At 37.9% G+C, this 14,390-nt stretch overlaps 1 protein-coding gene across 1 annotated transcript in view; it reads left to right on the top strand.

Moving 5' to 3' along the window:
- LOC136856710 (limbic system-associated membrane protein) overlaps positions 1-14,390 on the top strand; it is a 1,090,706-nt gene that overhangs the window by 453,104 nt on the left and 623,212 nt on the right. The gene's annotated exons all lie outside the window — the stretch shown is intronic.

The raw sequence follows: 14,390 nt of genomic DNA, 5'->3' as shown, positions 1-14,390 counted from the left end.
TATGATAAAACACAACGGTGCAACAATACTGCCTTAAAGAATTAGCCTCTTAATGAGTACAGGATCAGATAACGCTTCACCTACTCTAACTTTTTTTACTTATATTTTCTAGAAATATAGCTACCTACCATTTTTCGCCAATCAGGCAATACAACTTACCTCAAAATTAAATCAGCACCAGTAATATACGGAAAATCGTGACCAAGCGTTACGATTGCGAGGTGAAAATAATTTTAAACTATGGTTCAAGAACTAATCACTTTCAGTGTTTTACAACTGAGGTGCGCGTAAATTACCTATCTTCCTTTCTCGTGAATGAAAATGAGGGTTGATTTCTTTTAGCTGTTCCAAGTGTACCGCACAAATATCATACCGACTCAATAATCCAAGTGAATTTTTGAGAGTGAAGAACAGGAAGGCTTGAAGCGCAATAAACGGAGCAAATTTGATTCATTGAGGTGATGTTACATGGTTTTGCAAGTAAGGTTAAATGTTATTTACCGATCGGAGTTTCATAAGTGAAGTATTTTTATGGTGTGCGTGTGTCTTTTTCCAACCTGACGTTGATAAAATAATTCTCTCTTCGTTATTTTCCTACTGAAATTATTATTAGTTCCACTTCTGTGGTGTAGTGGTTAGTGTGATTAGGTGGCATGTCCGGAGCCCAGGATTTGATTCCCAGCTCTGCCATAAAATTTGAAAAGTGGTACGAGGACTTGAACTGTGTCCACTCAGCCTTAAATGAGTAGAGGGGGTTCCATTCCCACCTCAGCGATGGTCGAAGTGGTTATCCGTGGTTTCACACTTCTACTCCAGACAAATGAAGGAGGTATACCAAATGAATGGAGAGTTGCTATAGTAGCCCCTGTGTATAAAGGAAAGTGTGGTAGACATAAAGTTGAAAATTACAGGCCGGTCAGTTTGACATGGATTGCATGTAAGCTTGGGGAAAGCATTCTTTCTGATTATATTAGACATGTTTGCGAAGTTAATAACTGGTTCGAGAGAAGGCAGTTCCCACTTAGGAAAGGGGTTTCCACTGAAGCAACTTGTACGATTCCAGTAAGATATAGCAGATATCTTGGATTCAGCAGGTCAAAAGGATTGTATCGCGATTGACCTGTAATTTCATAGAGTGGATCAAGGGAGACTACTGGCAAAAATGAGTGCAATTGGACTGGAAGAAAGAATGACTGAATGGGTGGCTATGTTTCTATAAAATAGATCTCAGGGAATTAGATCCTGTAACCATTAACTATTACTAGACCTTTATACATATATAAAAATGATATGAGTAAAATAGTGCAAAACAGAGACACGGTTTTTTTCAGATGGTGTTATTCTGTATAGAGTAATAAATAAGTTACAAGATTGTGAGCAACTGCAACGTGACCTCCATAAAGTTGTGAGATGGTATGATGATAAACGGGGTTAAAAGTCAGGTTGTGAGTTTCACAAATAAGGAAAGTCCTCTCAGTTTTAATTGCTGCGTTGATGGGCTGAAAGTCCCTTGTGGAAATCATTGTATGTACGAAGGTGTTAATATAACGAAATACCTTCATTGGATTAATCACATAGATGGGATTGTAAATAAAGGGTACAGATCCCTGTAAATGGTTATGAGGGTGTTTAGGGGTTGTATTAAGGATACAAAGAAGAGGGTATATAAATCTCTGGTAAGACGCCAACTAGAGTATGATACCATCGCATGAGACCATTGCCAGGATTACTGAATTCTAGAACGGGAAACAGTCCAAAGAAAAGCAGCTCGATTTGTTCTGGGTGATTTCCGACAAAAGAGTAGCGTTACAGAAATGTTACAAAGTTTCGGCTGGGAAGACTTGGGAGAAAGAAGACGAACTGCTCGACTAAGTGGCATGTTCCGAGATGTCAATAGTGAGATGGCGTGGAATCATATTAGTAGACGAATTACTTTGCGTGGTGTCTTTAAAAGTAGGAAAGATCAAAATATGAAGATAAAGTTGGAATTCAAGATGAGAAATTGGGTCAAATAATCATTTATAGGAAGGGGAGTCAGGAATTGGAATAACTTACCAAGGGAGATGTTCAATAAATTTCCAATTTCTTTGCAGTCATTTAAGAAAAGTGCTAGGAAAACAACAGATAGGGAATCTGGCACCAAATGCAGATCAGTAGTGATGTGGTACCTAATTTCAGGCCATGCCCACTTCGTTGCCTATCCCTTCAAAACTTCCCATCCCCCTCAAGGCCCCGGTTCAGCTTAGTAGATGAGGCTACCTGGGCTAGGTATTGGTCCTATTCCCCAGTTGTTTCACCAAGACCACATGTCTCACTCTCCACTGCACTGCCCTTGAGCTGGTGGAGTTGGAATTGCACGCCGAGTTCCGCTCAGAAATCGAACCTGGACAGTAAAATGACAAACTAATATGACATGTAATTTTTTAACAAGACCATTTTGTAACTCAGACATAATTAACAGTGTATTGCTTTAAGAAAGTATTAGAATGTTGTAATTCTGAAACTGTCTCTCCTTATTGTTTAGAGATATACAGTAAATACGCACTGATATCCTGAATTCAATTTTATAAAACACGGAATTAAGATACCCATAACAAAGTTTGATAATATCCTACAAAATGCTTATCCTTTTATCCAAAAAAAGAGTCAGACGTAATGAAGTGAGCATCCAAGTCCCTGAGATCTCGGCCAGCCATAATGAACCGAGGGAATGCAACGTTTTCTTAAAAATGACGTTATTCTTCATCACCTTTCGACGTTATTTTCGATCATACCTAAGTACCACCGGGTAAGAACATAGGGCCAGCGTGCAGGGGGAGGCTCACTACACCTGACTGTAACCGGAGGATTCACCTCATAGCCGTCAGCAAAATGGAGAAAAGAGAAATGGCTTTTGATCCCACCAGTCACATTGTGAAAGCTCCAATCAGGCTCGGGATGTGGACCTAGAGAAAACAAGCTGTTTATGTACCGTGCTTGCCTTACCTGCCAGCAAAGTACAAAATACCAATCGATCGGTGGATTCTCTGAGACCTGCTATTCGGAGCAAGAGGCGCCCTGCCTAGTCAGACATCGATCCCACTAAAAAACTGAAGGCTCCATTCTACGAAATGGAAGAAACGTAGTCATACAGATTATTAGGGACTCTCTACAAATCATACATTTCCATGTAGGTGTATATACAGTAACGGCGATTAGGTGGGTTGAGGAGGCCGGTCGGTCCACCCTCCCCCTCCCCCCACTCTTGGTGGAGAAAACATTAGATTTCTATTCTATTTTATCCGGCTTGAACTATAAATTATAGGGATTATTTAAGAAAAAACAATCCGTAATGTACTGTTAATTATTCCCTTTATTTTCTTTAATTATTATTGACACAATTAATAGCGGAAATACGCACAAAATGTCGTTCGTCGCGGCTAACCGATTTGTATAACACCTCAGCAAGTTCCGGAGAGATTTCCATCTGTAGAGAGTGGGTTTGAATGTGCTGTGAGGAAGGGTAGCAGGGGTATATTTTAGTCAAATTCATGGACACTGAGGGATGATTCACCCGCTTGTCGCACGCATTCTTCATTCTGGCAGTCTCTTTATTGTCTGTTAGTTTCTTAGTCTGTAGTCAAATACGATATGATGTTTGATTGTATAATAACGCCATAATTCCATTTAATTGTAATACATGTGTGATATTGTTCCGTTTGTGAAAGTTTTATTGCGTGGTATTGAATAAAACTCTCAAAAAACTAGTATTATAGATCTTAGTTGGTAAAGTATCAAACTTTAGCTGTGTCGAAATTCGCTGGGAGAGCATAAAACACTGACCACTCTGTAGCGGCCGCTGTAACCCAGGTGATTGTTGCTGTCTGAACATTTCCCCTCCTGATCGTCGCTACTGTGTGTACATGGGAATGTGATTTAAGTTAGAAATTAGAAAAGAAGACAATGACAGAATTAACAATTACAAATTTCCACTTTTTGATGTATTTAAATTCTATTGAAATTGTAACTCGACTTTATTCCGGGTCCGAATGGTTACCTTCATTGGAGGACGGACAATTTATTATGTTCTTAATATATATTTCTCTCACTCTCTCTGGTAAACGTACTATTTTGAAAAATTTACATACACATTTTCAGAATAACGAAGGCTAAATTTCAACATTTGTCTCAAAAATAATCTTGTATCGCTTACTTCAACATGACTCTGCACTGGTTAGATCATTGGTCTAATTCTGTGGACGGGCCAAAACTTTGTAATAACGGCGGCATTCCTAGATCCCTGGGTTGACAAGCGCTTAGCTCGTCATGATTCACATCAGCAATCAATTACCGGTCCCTTCTACTGGGCACCGCCCCCTCCCGCCCACATCCTGTAACACATACACCCCGGTACATACATCATACACTATTATACCTCAGACTGAATGAGGTTTTGTACGAGGGAAACAATTTTATGGTCCAAGGATTGACGTCGTTTGAGAGTAATATAATGCTTTAGAGCAAAATAATCTCGTCCAATATAAAAAACACACATCTGAGTAAGAGGAACGGAGTGACATGTTTCGTTGTATAGGAACGTTATCAGATTCCTTAATTCGTATACGACAGTGTGTCGTGAAAACTTGTGACGGATTAAAACTCTAACAAATGTGAACATTACCCAACTGCCTATAAACATAGTTGTACCTCAAGGTTCAGTAGTAGGTCCTATTTTTTCAACATGCATAAATGATGTAGGATCACTGTAATTGAACGGACGATTTTCTGTATTTGCTGACGACACTGTCGTCTTTTACACAGACACTTGCACGGATAACCTTGAGGTCATGATGAAGGCTGATATTACTTTACTTCAGTATTAGCTTCTTGTAAATCGTCTAACTATTAATCTGACTAAAATAAAACCAGCATAAAGGTAGTCTCTTGAAATTACTCTCAAAATTTTCGGCTAAAAAATACGTACATCTAGGGCTACAAAGATTTTGGGATTAATTCTTGACGAATTTCTTTCTTGAAGAAATTAGGTTCAGGCGATACGTATGTAAAAAAAAAAAAAAAAAAGAAATTACACCGGCATAGTCGTTCTCAATAGACTTGAATACAAACTCGCTAATACTCTACTAAAGCATATATAACACTATCTTATAAAAATAATGTATTTTATATGGTATATATTGGGCCATGTTGCAGTAAAGAGCCATTTCCGACTGTTGAAATTTGTTCACAAGAAAGCATAAAATTATTTTTAACGTCCTTACATTGACACCAACAGATTATGCATACAAACATTGTAATATTCTTCCACATGAGAATTACGTCGAAGATCTTCAGCTGTGATTGTCTATAAAATGAAAAATAATTTGGTTCACTCTAATATTTTGTGTGTGACAAATTTTGACATTCATACTGTTCTCTTTTCCGGGGTAGCTCAGTCGGTGGAGCGTGTGGAACGTTCGCAGGGCCGCCTTCACTACATCGGGACAGACCTTTTAAAATTTGTTGTTTACAGAGCTTAAGATGATTGTGCAGGTCACATGGCATAATAAATTCATAACCAAATAACAACAAACATTTCTTAAAGCAAGCAGTCCGGACATTTAAAAAAAAAATACGAGTCCAAATAAATCTTATGTGCACAGCGTGCTTTTGTTTTCCCTTTAAATAAAAATAAATATATTTCTTGAATTCCTTATCCACAAATAATTTTCCCGGTCTCAATGTTGATTTAATGTGACTGTAACATCGAACAAATCAAATTGATATTAGTATCCAAATATACTCATGTGCATTTAACATATCACTTTAGTAGAGCGTTTTACTCTTAATTTCAGCAACTACTTCACTAAGAATATCTCAATCGTCTTGCTGCTCATTAATTACTTTATTAATTTCAAAATTTTACTTATTTATTATCTTAAATTTATCGAATTATTCTCTTAATTCCTTTAAAGTCTGGCTCTAGGAAATATTCTTGCTTTCCTTATTTCATTCATGACTTAATCATTAATCCTATTCAAATATTTTCCTTTACAAAGTAATTCATTTCAAATTCTATGATATGACCGTCCTTTACAAATAAAATGTTTACTCAAAATTTCTTGGACACGATTTTTCTTTTTACAAATATACATTTTTACACAACTTCTTTGGCTGTTTCCCTTCCTTCTCAGATTCCGTTTGATTGTATTCCTTCATTTAGTCAAGAATAATCGTTCATTAACCAAATTAATTATTAACCGAGAAATAGAGCATAATCACAGGCACAGATTCCAAATCCAGCTATATCAAAACTTATCACAATAGGAGTATGCGAAAACTCGCCAAAAGAAATCCTAAATCTAGAGTACACTGGTGTAAAATATCATATGGTTAAACGATTCCCTCAATCATTTATGAATAATATGTCCGACTCGTACTGCCTTCGGTTCAGAGGGTCCCGGGTTCGATTCCTGGCCGGGTCGGGGATTTTAGCCTTCATTGGTTAATTCCAATGTCTCGGGGCTGGGTGTTTGTGCTGTCCCAAACATCTCTGCAACTATACTGACATTCAACTCAAGAGCTTAGGAAAAGTATCCTTCCGCACGTGAGCACGTCCCCTGTTCCCCCTTCCAATCTCCGTTCTCCTTCTCCGCCACAACCAGCTTATTATTAACGCCGTGCGTCTATCTGACAAGTACTTCATTCTGAAATAGTGAAGCATCAAACGAAATCCCATCCTTTCACATAGCTGTACTTTGATTACTTACCATACCTATTTATTCCTTTATTGACCATGTAAAACCTGCAGATCAGTGACGAATACAGAGGCAAGAGAAGCAACGTTTATTTTTATTTCATAATGCAATTTGTGTGAGGCATATGGGGACTTACAACATAAGTATACAATTCCGCTGTCGTGCAACGACTGTCAGTGGCAGTTTCTCACAGTTCAAAAAGCTGAAAAAAAACACCTGTGAGTGGGATTGCAACATACGATGTTTCCAGGAATGTTGTAAATATTGTAGTTTCGTCATTCGGAAGGTAAAAACGAACTCATGATCCTCTCATGACAACACTTCTGCAGGTAGAGGGCGGTTACGAATATTAAGCAAAGTAGAAATTATTATTATTATTATTATCGAATACGCTAAGGATCCTATTCCCATACCGTGTTACGGCCATTCCTGTTTTATTTACGGCCAGTGCTGAGCTGACATATCGACCTTTCGCTGGAGACTTGGATTTTCCGTGGAGTTTAAATTCCACGCGAGTGGCGTAAACACTGTGCACAACGCCGTCAGCTGCGTGGTATTTTTCACCACGTCTTCCACAGTCCACAGCAGATTCTCATCTCGTAGGCTACTGTAAACGTTTCAAACAATTTGGTTTAGATTTCCTACTTAATTTTTCTTCACTTTTGTTAGCTTTAATGTATTTCACAGGGGACTCAAGCGTCACAGCATCACACACGTCTTGCTCACAGCTGGCAGCCATTATGAATACCGAACGCGCTGTTGCAGCCAGTGTTGCCAACAATTATCTTGGATCCATCTTCAACGTCGCACATATTATGCGAACTTATCAGCAATGGAATGAACTCGAACAAACTTACTAAGTACACAGTGCAATAAGATATCAATATCATATTAAATGATTAATATTTTGCTACATACACCACTGAGAACAATAACTATTCATAGCCATCTACGTATGATATATAAGAGTTGGTAACGAACCCGAATAACATTTAACCTGTGACATATTTTCCATATTTATACAGGGCAAAAAATTGTAATTCGTCAAGTCAGTTCACTAGAATATCTAACCAAACTGAAGGAAGCTCCTGACTTCAGGAACAAGTAACAAACCTAGGGAACGATTTGGCGCTGCGGAAGCCTTTTCACCGACCAGAAGTCTCTGACTAACATCAAAGAGACCGCTAAGGTCTTGAGTTGACTCTCAGTATAACAACACACATAACACTATCCTCCACCACAATAACACGCAGTTACCTACACATGGCAGATGCCGCCCACCGTCATCTGAGGGGCTGCCTTGCAAGGGCTGCACTCGGCTAGAAATAGCCACACGAAATTATAAATATTATTTATGAATAATAGATTGTATCACTGTATAAATCTTATTATTATTGGTGTTATTATCATTATTATTATCTTGACCCTTTGGATTTCATTGAAGACCCTACAGTAATAACGTCCATAACTCACACCAATGAATAACAGTATAATATGAAGACAAATACCTCAATCAGATGAACTAAAATCATCAACACCACATATCATTATGAATGCTTCGAAAAATACATCTACTTGAATTGGTGGAATAATTTCCAAATCATTGTATTATATAAAATTTTGTTGAGTTTCAGATTATTAATCCCTGGATATAAACTATGGATATATCCATAATGACGAATATCATCAAGACTAACGTGTACCTTAGCGGGCACTACGCCGTTAACTATGACTCACACAAACTTACCAACGTTATTATACTTCGTCCTAAACAGTATTTTTATTTCCATTTTTTTTTTTTGCTAGGGGCTTTACGTCGCACCGACACAGATAGGTCTTATGGCGACGATGGGATAGGAAAGGCCTAGGAGTTGGAAGGAAGCGGCCGTGGCCTTAATTAAGGTACACCTCCAGCATTTGCCTGGTGTGAAAATGGGAAACCACGGAAAACCATTTTCAGGGCTGCCGATAGTGGGATTCGAACCTACTAGCTCCCGGATGCAAGCTCACAGCCACGCGCCTCTACGCGCACGGCCAACTCGTCCGGTATTTTTATTTCCATGACTATTACTTTCAAATACACTATCTCGAGTAAATGCACAGTAGCTGATAAACAAATAAGATCCATTTAAGGTCAGATTTATATTCTAGATATCTCAGTTTCTATCAATACTTTGGTTGGATCATTACTTTTAGGTCGGATAATGAATTTTCATTATTATCATCTTGATTTTTAATAAGACCTCTCATTATTATTATTATTGTTATTATTATTATTATTATTATTATTATTATTATTATTATTATTATTATTACGGCCTCCTGTATACCAGTGATCCATCTTCGAAGATCTTGATTAACTCGTATACCCCATCAATGAATTAATAAATGAATGAACCAATAAATCAATAAATCAATGAAATACATGCTCTACTCTACCAGCACCAAAATGAAATAACTACTCCTCTAACAAACAGCCGGCCAAAACGAAGTAGAATACTGCGTGGCGCGTGAGTCACTGGACAGTTCGTTAAAAGGAAACAATAGTAACAGCAAGACGTAGTAGAGTAGGAAGTTTTAACCCGTTACGTTGTTATTACCAAATGGCGATAATTACGCTTTGTCAAGTTGGCATACAATGCTATGGTAAACAAAAGAAATACGATAATCAGACTAGTGCATTGTTGAAAGTGAGACGTGATTATAGCTGTAGTTTTCCGAATTGTCACGATGTTAAAGAAAGAAGAAAGGAATTTCGCGTTAAAAACATTTTATAAAAGTGGTTCTACTGCAGTTGTTAATGAATGGGGACAACTCTTTAGATCGAAACCACCGTCTAGACAAACAGTGTACGACATACAGAATAGATTTTGAGAGCATGGACCTGTTATTGATGCACCAAGATCTGGCCGCCCAAGAACAGCCACAAGTGAGGAAAATGAATTGCGCGTATGTTTAGCTGTGACCCAAAGTCCGCGAACATCAGCGATACGATTAGCAACTGAGCTGGGTGTATTCATGCAGCCGGAAAACAGTTTGAATATAAAATGTAATTGTAAACACTGTTTTTATTTGTAATGAAACATAAATTCAATATTTTGTTTAAATGAGTGTGCAATGATTTTTGCGCCACCACGTATAATAATAATAATAATAATGATGATGATGATGATGATGATGATGATGATGATGATGATTATGATAATAATAATAATAATAATAATAATAATAAAAGGGATAGAAGGAACCGATTTAGGTGCAAAGAAGCAGAACTTGAAGGTGGATTGCTTGCATTCGCTGATGACAAGGCATTGATAGCCGCAGATACTGAAGAAGGCCATGTAATGCTTGAAAAATTACATGAAATCGCAGAGAAAGTAGGACTCAGGCTCCATATGAAAAGACAGAGTACATAGAATACAAACATAATAAAGAAAAGCATCTGGAAAAAATGTAGGGGAAAGTCAAGAGGTCAGAAAAATTTAGATAGCTTGGTGAATGGATCCAGATGAATAGGCTTAACGAATAAAGCAAACAAGGGAAGGGCCAGAGAGATGGAGTTATCCTATAGATTAGTAAATAATAGATACGAGAGATGAACGATATCTTACAGAGCAAGGTTCAGCCCGAGGGACTTTCCAGTTCAGAATGGCTGATAGTGAATAAGATAGGGGAAATGGATGAGCTAGAGGAGAAAAAAAGGAAAATCTTGGGAAAGTTCGAGAAGGAGAAATGTAGAGCTATACAGACAGACAGAGAAGCTCACGGACACCACACGTATGAGGTGAATGAAGTTTAATGGGCAGCTCACAGGAATGAACGAGAGTCGCCTAACAAAGAAAATCTTTAACTACATCATCAAATTAAAAGCAACTAGTAAATGGGTAGAAGAAACAAGAAAGGACATGCAGGAAGTTGGCATCAATCCAAAACTAATCTTTAATAGAGATATGGTTGGAGCTAAAATGATGAATTCAAGAGGTTTCAGGAAAAGCAAAATGAAAAGTCCAAGAACATGCGGACAGAGGAGAGAAAGAAGAACCACGTAGAAATGATGATGAATTTCTGGAGAAGAAAGAAAGGACTAACCAGAAAGTCAGTTGTTTACCGTGGTCCAAAGTAGGCCAAAATCGGAGAAATAATAATAATCATAATAATAATAATAATAATAATAGTTGCAAAACTGCTGCAGCAATTGTAAGGCAGACTGTAGAGTGTGGGCAGAATTTGTCTTGTATGTGTAAATGAAGTAGAGGGCGGTGTTTCGCAGTGTGCGTTACCTTCTCTTCTTTGGCCTACTTCTTTATTCACGTCTCCCATCACAATTATATTCATCTTCTATCTCTACATATTGTACCAGAAGAAGTTCATTTCAAATAGCATGAGGTCTTTCTGAGCGGTGACTAGTCTTTAGAAGATAGTACAGAGAGGGAGGATCGCAAGGCGAAGTAAAAGATATTATATCCTTCTTTCCTTTATTCAATCTCTGGAAGGTCACCCTATTATATCGCCAAATCATAGATATTTACTAGAAAATAAATCCCAATTTCAACAACAGAATATCAAAGAAAATCAAGTTGATCAACTACAATTCAACTGAATAATGTCTTCCTCAATCAGTCATGTCCATCGTAACCTTCATGGCATAAATTAATAATAAAGCATGTTGTAAGTAAATAAGAAATCCTAAAGTCTTTTCTATTGGCACTTGCGATTTCAGTTTACGCTTTCTACGTAAATTAAATAAAGTAAAATCTGTAATTATTTCTTGTAAACACATACAACTCAAATATGAAACACTTGAAATTAAATCTGATCTTCTGGTATAAAGTTCTGAGTATTGTCCTATTTTTTTTAATTTGTTATGCTTTTGACGTAAATATCGTAAATTAAGAGTTTATGATACACTTTCACTATGAATGAAGCACACAGTTGAACTCCTAAAGTTCCAATTAGTGAGAAAATATGACATTACGAGAGCACACTGTTATTTGACAGCCTGTCTTTACTTTGAGTGTCGTAAAACGTTTATTTTCCAAGTTCATGAAATATTAAGGAAGTGAGCTTTTGATGTTCTTTGTCAGTAATGACACTGTTTATAGAATTTCTGTTCAAAGTCAGAATTATATTTTTGAATGGAAAAAGCACTGACATCACCTGACATACGCCTTCTAGTTGAGCTCGAACAGTTGAATAGTGCTCCGCCAGCAGCAATCTGGAACTCAGCTAATAGCAAACGCCACGATGTTCCATAGTACTACGCCCTGGAACTGTCCCTCGTAGTACCAATTCCACGTTGATCTGCATCAAATCTCCGTCGATCTACGTCGTTCTCCGTCGTTCTCCGTCGATCTACGTCGTTCTCCGTCGTCTCGAGTCAGGATTTCTCATGTTACTAAAAGAGTGGCTTTACCACGAGAAAGTCCAACTGACTACGTTGAAAATGTGCACCATTCGATTTTGCACTGTTAGAACTAATTATCACTGTTTCATACATAATCACCATTCACTGGATGAGAAATACGTCGGAGCACTGTCTATTATCGTAAATTACGATAATGAGAAAATACACTTCCCTGCACAGTTCATTTTGGCACTTACTGCACACTGTTCGTATTGTCAAAAATAACTTTCTTTCGAAGCACAGTTTATCATGGCTCACTTTCACAGCAAAGAAATAAATAAATACCTCTCTCTCGTAATATCTCGTAATGTTCCTTCTCACTATCACATTTCTACAAGTATTCATGTATGAGTCCTATACTTCACAATATTACTGAATTACGAAGTTCATTATAGTCTATCCACACGGGTTGTTTCAAATGGTAAAGTCTGTTATGACGATACGCGAACAGTCTTTAAGCACAAATTAAAGTATTCTAGACTTTAATAATATTCAAAATAGTCAGTGTGTTGCAACCTACACTCATGATATTAAAAGTTGAAACAGTCCAAGATCATTACAATGAAAAGTAGCCATGCTAACGTCAAGTTTGTTATGGTTATTCACACGAAAATTAAGATATTTGTCAAGTTCAAATATTGGTGAAATATTATAAGTCTTATGACTTTGATGTTATACACACGTTAATTTCCTAAGTTTGAATGTCTGACGAATTGCAAGTCCAACAGTTTATAAGTTACTCACTGGCATTCACAGAAACTAAGTGTCAACTTGCCGTCGAAATTATCTAAGTATTACGATGTCCGGCAGTATGAATACTGAGTTCGACTCGTCGCGTGCAGCAGGACATGCGAGCCAGCTGTGAAGAATGCGCACTGGTTTGCTACGGTCTGGTCTGCTGCTTATACTCCGTATGACCCAAGGTTGCTTGCCACGTCACTGGGGGAAGTGTGCTTCCTTTCTCGCTTATATCTCTTGAATGCCGTGATGGATTTTATTGAAATTAGCATATGTTTACATTCAGAACATAAGCTACACGATGATGTATGTCTCATTTCCGTAACTTATTCGGCTACAAAGTTGGACATTTTATTTCCAGTACATTCGAGAGATAGGCGTGCAACATGTGGCAGTGACGTCACCCGCAGGTTCTTTGCTCGTGACGTGTCCAGCTCGCCACGAGGAACTTCGTATTGCGCTCGCACAAGATGTCGGGCATGCGAACATATGTTATCGCCGTCCCTTTTCCATATATTCCGGCAATTATAAAACATTGTACAGTGCTGGAACAGTTTCTAGTACAATATACTCTTTCGATTTCTTCATCATCTGCAGAACTAGTAGGCATATGGACCTGCACTATTGTGGTGGGTATTGATTTGGTGTCTATCTTCTCATAGTTATATAGTATTAGTACCGTGTCCTGGTTCCAGACCAAAAGTGGAACCCATCAAGGCAGTATTTTATTCCCATCATGGTTTATCACCACCATGGATAACATAATAAAAAACATCAAGGAAACCTCTGGTGAACTAAATGCAATGGCTTTCGCTGATGATGTTATGATCAGGAGAGAAACTGAGGATCAGGTACAGTTGAGACTGAGTGAATGGAAGGTGGTCGGCGAAGTTCCTGCGCCATAAACCATCCCAGGTCTCACCACAGATTTGTAGAGCCATCCTTCCATCCTGCAGCTGACCTCACAGTACTCCACTCAATGTATTCCAGCTTAATCCAATCAAATAATGGGACGTATGCATAAAGTCTAGCAAATGCTTTTGCTACCTCCTTTGTAAGCATATGCTGGAATATGTATGAATAAAATAATCTAGCAATTGCTTTACTTACTGGTATTTGCTTGCTAGCAAGCATTTGCTTAATTTTCCAGCAAATGCTGAATTCTACATGAATAAAACCTAGCATGTGCTAGTACTATGCAACCATTTGCTTAAGATTTACCAAGCCAGTCTCAGTTAGCTTGAAGTTTTTTCTGTGACGACTTAGTGTTACCTTCTGGTTGATTTAATGGCACAAATTGTGAATATCCGACGCAGGAAACTGTATAATCCCAGACGGAGTAGTGATGAACGTGCATATAAACATTTGTATAGATTTAACGAAGAAAATGTTGAATTAATTTCGAGCTCTTTCTTGGGAGAAAGTGGCGAGACGCGTGGTGGTGCGTTAACATCGAAGGAACGAATACAGATATTTCTTCGTTTTGTTGGCGATCCGGGTTTTCAAGTTGGGAT

This window comes from Anabrus simplex, chromosome 1 (assembly GCF_040414725.1).
Source record: "Anabrus simplex isolate iqAnaSimp1 chromosome 1, ASM4041472v1, whole genome shotgun sequence".
Lineage (NCBI taxonomy): Eukaryota > Metazoa > Arthropoda > Insecta > Orthoptera > Tettigoniidae > Anabrus > Anabrus simplex.
Note: the sequence above shows the minus strand (reverse complement) of the source record. Positions and strands in the feature narration are given on the sequence as shown.